The sequence below is a fragment of the Tupaia chinensis genome, unplaced genomic scaffold (genome assembly GCF_000334495.1).
Source record: "Tupaia chinensis unplaced genomic scaffold, TupChi_1.0 Scaffold000086_1, whole genome shotgun sequence".
In the NCBI taxonomy this organism is placed as follows: Eukaryota; Metazoa; Chordata; class Mammalia; order Scandentia; family Tupaiidae; genus Tupaia; species Tupaia belangeri.
The window spans coordinates 4,328,467-4,336,666 of NW_006159548.1; positions in this window are offsets into that span (position 1 = coordinate 4,328,467).

Consider the following 8,200-nt stretch of genomic DNA (forward strand, 5'->3'; position numbering starts at 1 on the left):
AATCTTCCCACAAGATGCTACTTAAGTATAGTCAACGACTTGGGTTTTCAATACTGGCTCAATAAGAAAATCACTAAAGGGTTTTTTTTTTTCATTTTTTTTTTTAAAGCAAATGTCTAGGTCCCATCTCAGAACTACCAAAAGCAGAAGTTTCTGGGGAGGAATAAGTCATCTACGTAGGAAATAAGAATCAAGTTTTATCTACCTTGGAAAGTTAAATAAAATGAAGGAATTCACACCCATATTCATTCGTGGGTTATGCATCATACTTATGTATAGGCCTTATGTTCACCCTTACAAGAGGACCATACAGTACTAGAAAGAATGAGCCACAGTACGATGTAAAGAATAAAATCAAGGAACCAGCAGTTAGCGTAATGGCTATGTCGCTGGACTCCCACGTAGTCGACTGCGGTTCGTGTCCCGGACCCGGTGGCTTAAAACTCACACCGGGCGCGTGTGCGTGCGTGCCCAAGATCCCGAGAGGAGAATGGAGGAGAAGGGATTGCGGCGTGACCATCCCGCCTGGGGGGTGATTTCTCGCTTTCTGTCTCTATGTCTCTCTCTGTCTGTCTGGCGAGCGCACGCGCCCTACAGTGAAAATCTCTCAAAAAAAAAAAAAGAATAAAATCACACACCATCTCATTGCAGACTTATTGATCATAAAATAAGGTATGTAGTACTCCAGAAATCCTCAGTTGGAATTTGACTTGATAGATGGCAAAGGAAGTCAAAGTTTCAAAGAGGAGTATAGAGAAAAAGCATAATTTATTCTTCGTCCTTTTCAGCAGATGATATAGTAAGCTTACTGTAATTATTTGATTAATTTCCTATGTAGCAAGGAAGTAAACCAAGAACTAAATTTATAGTTAAGATTTCTTTGTTCCTTCTTCCCAGTTTCACCTGATTAACTCGTGCTCATCCATAACAAATCAGTTCAAAGGCAGTCTCATCAGACCTTCACACTGTCCTAGAAGATTCATCTATTCTCTTGGTTGCCTGGGTCTTCAGCAATCACAACCTTAAACGCACCATGATGCAATCGTTGCCTGTATTGTCTGTCTCTCTCCAGACTTTATGGTTCTTGAGAGTAAAGATTATTCCTTGTTACACTTTGTATCTTCAAAATCTAACACAAAATCTAAGGCAGAAAAAGTGCTGAGTGAATATTTGTGGAATAAACAAACACATGAAGGGAGGAAAAAGGGAAAGGAGAGAATGAAAAGGAGAACAGAAGGAGAGAGAGAAGAAAAAGGAAGGAAAGAAGGAAGGGAAAAGGAAGGAAAGAATTATGAAATGTGTTTTGGAAATTATTGTCAATACAACTTATCACCAACTTCAATGTCTGAAAAATAAATAGTATAAGAAGAAATAACTACTTCAATACTAAAAATAAAGAAGAAATGACAATTACCCCAGGTCCTTAAGATTGCAATAAAGTCAAAATTTCCTACAAGATTTCCTTTATTATTGTACACGAATTACCTTCTTTTCCGGTGGAGTTGCAGACATAGATGGGTAGAAAAGGGCAACAATGCCCCCCAGAGGCCAATGGCAGGAGGTCAGGAAGCACCCAATATTTACAATCCTTCCTACTTACAGAGCGCTCAGGGGGATAGATGAGGCAATGACTAAAATAAATGTCAGACTCGTGCATGGAATGGTCATTTAAAGGTTAAGAGCAGAGGGTCAGGATTAAAGCTGTATATAAGAGGCTGTTTCCTTTTCACATTGTTTTTTTACTTCTAGGGCACCAAATGCCATTTAGTAACTTAAGAGTCTTAGTGATTTGCAATTCAGCAGCAGCACCACCAATATTACAGAATCCAAATAAAATGAAATAAGGTTATTCCACATGGTTTACCTGATCCACTTGTAACATTTCATTTTACTCTTGGAAATTCAGTTGATGTGTTGGATAAATCCTTGGATCCACAGCCACAAAAGTATTTGCTCCTCACTAAGGAGGACTGGGTTTTCTATTGCTGTATCCTCATTGACTGTCAGAATGCTGATATAGAGTAGGTAATACTGAATGTTTACTAAATGCGTGCACGTAGGCAAATCCCTGTAGATTTCATTAAGATGGCACTAAGCAATATAGATAAGTGTACCTGCTTACCTGACAGGAGAAGTGCTTCAGCTGACGAATGTGCATCTGTGACTCCGATATGCTGAGCCTACTGTTCTCAGCATCATTGTTTATTATGCTTCCTTATTACAACGTAAAAACAGCAAAAGAATATTAACAATAATTAGCCTTGGAAATAAGAACAAGCCCACACACAATTTAGTGCTTGTGAACAGCCCATGATAAAGACAGGAATCATCAAAAATAAATAACCCATTATATGGAGAATATAATGGTCAACAGAAGCACTATCTCATCTGGTATTAGTCACTCAATGGACTTCAGTGGTAATAATTCATGTTGAAAGGCTATTTCAATGGTTCACAGCCTCAGATCTTCTACTCTTCGCTCCCTTAAGCTTAGCATGTGAGCTTAAAATTTATTTTACCAGGGAATACAGATTGTAAATAACTAACTGTATCCAAAAAGTACCCCAAGTCTGGAGTCCCCTTCTCCACTTTTTCTCTCCTCTTCATCCCAGAAGAAGACGAGCTCCCTTCCTCCTTGGGTAGAGCTACACTTGGGACCTCATTCCCCTGCCATCTCCTTAATGAGGGCTCTCACATCTCTATCTGACCCATTTTTCTTACATAGTTCTTGCCTATATTTCCCAGACTTTCCTAAAAGATCTCCCCTTCCAATCTTCAGAGTCATTCTCCAATTCACTGCCTTTTAGTTTTATACTTCCCATCCCACCAAAACTACAATGAGGAATATTGCCAACGACTTCCAATTCAACAGGTGAGGGGACTGGTTGTTCTTCATTTATTCCTCTGGACATACACCTCCACAACTACCACCATCCCCTTCCCTCTCCTCCTCTTCCCTTCTCCACCCTCTTCCCTTTCTGCAGGGCTCAGAAAAGGTATATCATCCAATTTCCCTCTCTTACTCTACCTTGAGTTCCCAGAGTAATCCCTACCACTGTATATTGCACTTTTTAAAAAATTATTTTTTTTTCAATTTGCTACCAGACATATGTGCTCACCAGAGAGAGACAGAGAAAGTGAGAAAACAAGACTCCAGGTTCAGGACTTGAACCATGGTTGGTTATGTGGGAGTTGAGTACCCTAACTACCATGCCATCTGCTGGCCCCACAGATTTTTTGTTTATATACTTTTAAAACTATATTCTAATTAATTAGTTTATACTTCTGCCTTCTGTTTCAAATTCTGAGCCTGCTGTGAGCAGAGGAAATGTCCGAATTAACTGTCTCACAAGTACCTGACATAATACTTGGCACAGAAAGATGGCCCATGAAACGTTAATAAAGGAAGAAACAAAGAAAAAGAGAGAAGGAAAGTCTAACAGATGTCTCAATATATCCAAAAGAGGCACAAAAACTCATAACATTCTTATATATAATGAAAGGAAATAAAATTGTTATCATATATTAGAGATTGATATGTGGCCTAGACATCATAGAATTTCAGGGCATTGACTTACCTTGAAGATTTTTTGAAAGTGAAAAAAAGAGAGGGTCAGAAATATAAAGTTATTTGTCCAAATCCATACAACTAAATAGTGGGAAAACTTTAATCTAGAATCCACAACTCCGCATCCAATGCTGTATACTACGTATTTACTTTCTCAAAAATCAATGGCTTAATTAATCAATCAATATAATAAATATCGTTTGAGTGTTCTTAAGTGTTAGGATTCTTCTAGTTGCTCACAGAATAAAACTATCCTGACCCTTGTCCTCATGGGTAGTCTGATAATAATCCAACACAAATAATAAAATGTCATATAATAATTGCTAAGTAGAGAAACAGAGCTTTACAAAATGATAGAGACTGGGGAGGGAGTGCATTTTTTAGAAGGGCTAGTAAAATAAGGTTTGTCTGAGTTGCAAATAAAATTTAATTATGTCTTAAGGCAAAAGTTTTTGCAAGAGAACTGGGCACTTTCCCTCCTCTGGATTTCATGATGATAGGGAATCAAATCCAGTCCTGCGTCCCTTTTAGCTATCTGGCCGTATTGTGGGCCCCATTCCTCTGTGGAAAAAACCCATTTCATAGCTTCATAGCTTCATAGCTTCCTACAGTCTATTTCTTTCCTTTTATTAATTTTATTTTCTTATTTTTGACGATCAAGTCAAGGACATTACCAAGTACATAATTTTTCATATGTAATTTTACAGTCTTGGGTCTGTTAAGTCTTTCTTCTTTTGTCCCTCTCACTCACCTTCTACCATCCTCCTCTCCCATACAGACTGGCATCTACATCTATTCTCCCTAGGATCATGATTTCCAGACCTTCCACTTCTGCTATAGGGTGTAGACATTCAGTATATACTCAGTGGGGATATGTAATGTTTTTCTTTCAAAGTCTGGCTTCACTTAGCGGTAGGTCTTCCATATTGACCATTTTGAAACAAGTGACAGTGTCTCATTTTTCCTAGGGCTCAATAAGACTCCATTGTGCACATGTGCTGCAAATTTTTTAAATAGTCATCAGTTCTTGGGCACTTACATTGGTTCCATGCCTTCATGATTATGCATAAAGCTGCAATAAACATGGAAAAGCAAGTGTCTTTCTGGCTGAGTGCTTTGGGTAAATACCAAGGAGTGGAATTACTGGATCATACGGTAATTCTATTTGTAGGTTTTTGAGGAGGATTCCCCTTTCACCGTGGCCTTGCCAGTTCTTGGTATTCTTTTTTTTTTTTATCATAACCATTCTGACTGGAATCAAAAGGTATCTCATTGTATTTTTGATCTCTGCAGTCTATTTCTTGAGTAGAATTTGGGCGATAGAAATCCCATTACCCAGTCCGTAAATGGAAAGAAGATGGGGACTTACAGTAGGGCCACAACTAATTCTTTTTACCAGTCTCACAGCCACATTCTTTCTCCAACAATCCCTCTCATTTCTGACCCTATTTTATAACCCTGATCTAACTGAAACTGCCAAAGTTTGGTACATAATTCTCTTTAAGACCACTTGCTTTATAAATATGCATGGAAGGCATGTGAATCAGCTTCACATCCAATTGGACATCTGATACCTGTTTTTCTGTAACTTTCAAATACTTGTGTATATGTAAGCTGCTATAGAAAGAGCATCCCACAGGAAGTAAAGGTGAAATTTCCTGGTTTTTTATTTTGTTTTGTTTTTGTTTTTTTAAAGATGGAGCCCCAATCAAGACAATCGTTCACTTACTTGATTTTCCTAATAATTATCAACTGATTTACAGTCGAAGAAGAAAAGTTCATCACAAATATATTCCCCAAATCAAACATTCAATTAAACTTGTTTTCAGAACAGTATGTTTTCCACCTACTGCCATGTTCTTGTCTCAAGGGGCTCTGTGTACCTGTTCCCTTCTGCCCATGTAATAGCTGGAATAAGCGTGCCCTCTTGTGGTGGCCTCTGAGTTCTGCAGAGTTGGAGACTGACCCTATCCAGTGCGTAGCTTGTTTTTTGTCCTCTTCATAGAACATTTAACATAGCAGAAGTTTCACATTTTGATACAGTCCAATTTATCAGCTTTTCCTTTGACAAATTTTACTTTTGGTGTGCACTCTAACAACTCTGTGCCTAGTCCCAGACTTCAAAGATATCCTCCTGTTTCTTTTTTATTCTATGATTGATAGTTTTAAGTTTAAACCTGTGATACATTTTGAGTTATTTTCTAAATAAGGTGTGATTTTTTAAAAAGAATTTTGTGATAGGGTTCAAGTGCTTGCTAAAGAGAGATAAAGAAAGATGGTAAGAGAGAAAATGAGAAACCACCCCCAGAAGGGATGACCATGCTGCAATCCCTTCTCTTCCATTCTCCTCCTGAGATTTTGGGAACACACACACACATGCCTGGCATGATTTTCAAACCACCAGGTCCAGGACTTGAACTGCAATTGACCATATAGGAGTCCAGTACCTGAACCACTACGCCCCTGAGGTGTGAGATTTAGGTTGAGTTCATTTTTGTGCCAGTGAATGTTGTATTGCTCCAGCACCATTGGCTGTAAAGTCTGTCTTTCCTCCACTGATTGCTTTTGCTTCCTTGTCAAAAATCATTTGGGACCCAGCTACTGTGTGCAGCAGTATGGCAAGTAGCCTACAAGCAAGGCCAGAAACCACATGGCCAGCTGCAGGTTCAGATCCCTGAGTCACCTCGAAAACACACTGAGTGGAAGTGAGGGCACTCAAGTCCTGAGGAGCTGGAAGGCTGTGGCATGATGAGGCCCTGTTGAGGCTGTTTCTCTCATTTTCTTTCTCTTGTACATGCACATACATTTCTATCATAAATAAAATGACAGGTGGGCAAGAATGCAATAAGTGGAGTGAAAAGTTAACCCATGGAATAGAAGGAAATAATATCTGATTGGTTAATATCCAGAATATATAAAGAACTCCTACAACTCAACAAGAAACAAATTATCTAAAACTGAACAAAGGATGTGTATAGACACTTTTGCAAAGAAGATACACAAATGACCAGCAAGCACATAGATAACAAATGCAAAACAACACCAAAATAAGATACCACTTCACACTCATTAGAATGCTATTATAAAGAAAAGAAAAAGAAAGCAAGTGTTGCTAAAGATGTGAAGATATTGGGGGCCAGCAGGGGGCGTGGAGATTAAGATGGCTGAGTTTCACATGGCCAACTGCATGATTTGAGTTCTGGACCTGGTGGCTTGAAAATCATGCCAAGTGAGCATGTGTGCATGCCCAAAAGTCTCAAGAGGAGAATGAAGGAGAAGGGATTGTTGCATGGCCATCTCACCTAAGGGAATGAAGGTCACTTTCTCTTTCTCTCTCTCTGTTCCTCTCTCTCTAGTGAGCACACTCACTCTTTAGCAAATCTAAAACAAACTAATAACCAAAAAAAGATATGAAGACATTGAAACCCTAGTGTGGTTAGTGGTAATGTAAAATGATGCAGCCACTATGGAAAGTAGTATGACAATTTCTCAAAAACAGTAAAAACTGGGGTTGGATGATGGCACAGTGGTGGTGCAGCTGGACTTATGAAAAGTCCCAGGTTCTTATCTTGTGACTCCTCTGAGCATGCCTAGCACATGTTCATGATCTAGGCTGGCTGAAACTGGGGGTGGATCATGACATTAAAACCTTGTTAAGGGTACCTACCTTTTTGTCTGTCTGTCTGTCTCTCTCTCTCATAGGAAAAAAAATGAATAAATTTAGATATAAAAGCAAAATGTAAAAATTAAATTGCCAGACCACCAGGTGGTGTGGAGGTGGCCAGATGTGTAATTCAAATGCCACATGACCAAACGTGTAGTTAAAATGCCATACTTGGCAACTAGGAAAATCATGCCAGATGTACATGTGTGCATGCCCAAAATACTGAGAGAAGACTAGAGAAGGGATTGCAGCAGCATGGTCATCCCTCTTGGGGAGTGATTTTTCACTTTCCCTCTCTCTCTATCTCTCTGGCAAGCACACAAGCCCTACAGTAAAAACAAACAAACAAACAAAAAAACTTGAAAACAAGAACTTAAACAGATATTTGTATACCCATAATAATGACAGGATTATTCACAATAGTCAAAAGGTAGAAACAATCCAAATGTCCACAAACAGATGAATAGATGAATTAAATGTGGTATATACATGCTATAGAATATTATTCGGCCTTAAAACAAGGAAATTCTGACACATACTATAATGCAAATGAAATCTGATACATTATAGTAAGTTAAATAATGCAGTTACAAAAGGAAAACTGCCACCTGATTCCATGCAAGGTGTCTAGAATGTCCAGATTCATAGAGACAGAAAGCAGAATGGTGGTTGCCAGGAGACAAGAGAGGTGAAAGTGAGGAATTACTGGCAAATAGAATTTCCATTTTGCAGAGTAAGACGAATTCTATAGATGGATGGTAGTGATGGTGGCATAACATGTGAATGTACGTAGTAGACTGAACTGAACACCGAAAATTAGTTAAGATAGGGCCAGTCGATGATAGTTAAGGTACTGGACTCCCTCATGGCCAGTCATAGTTTGGGTCCTGGATCTGGCTGTTTGCTTTCTCCCTTTCTCTCTCTCTCTCTCTCTCTCTCTCTCTCTCTCTCTCTCTCTCTTTCTTTCT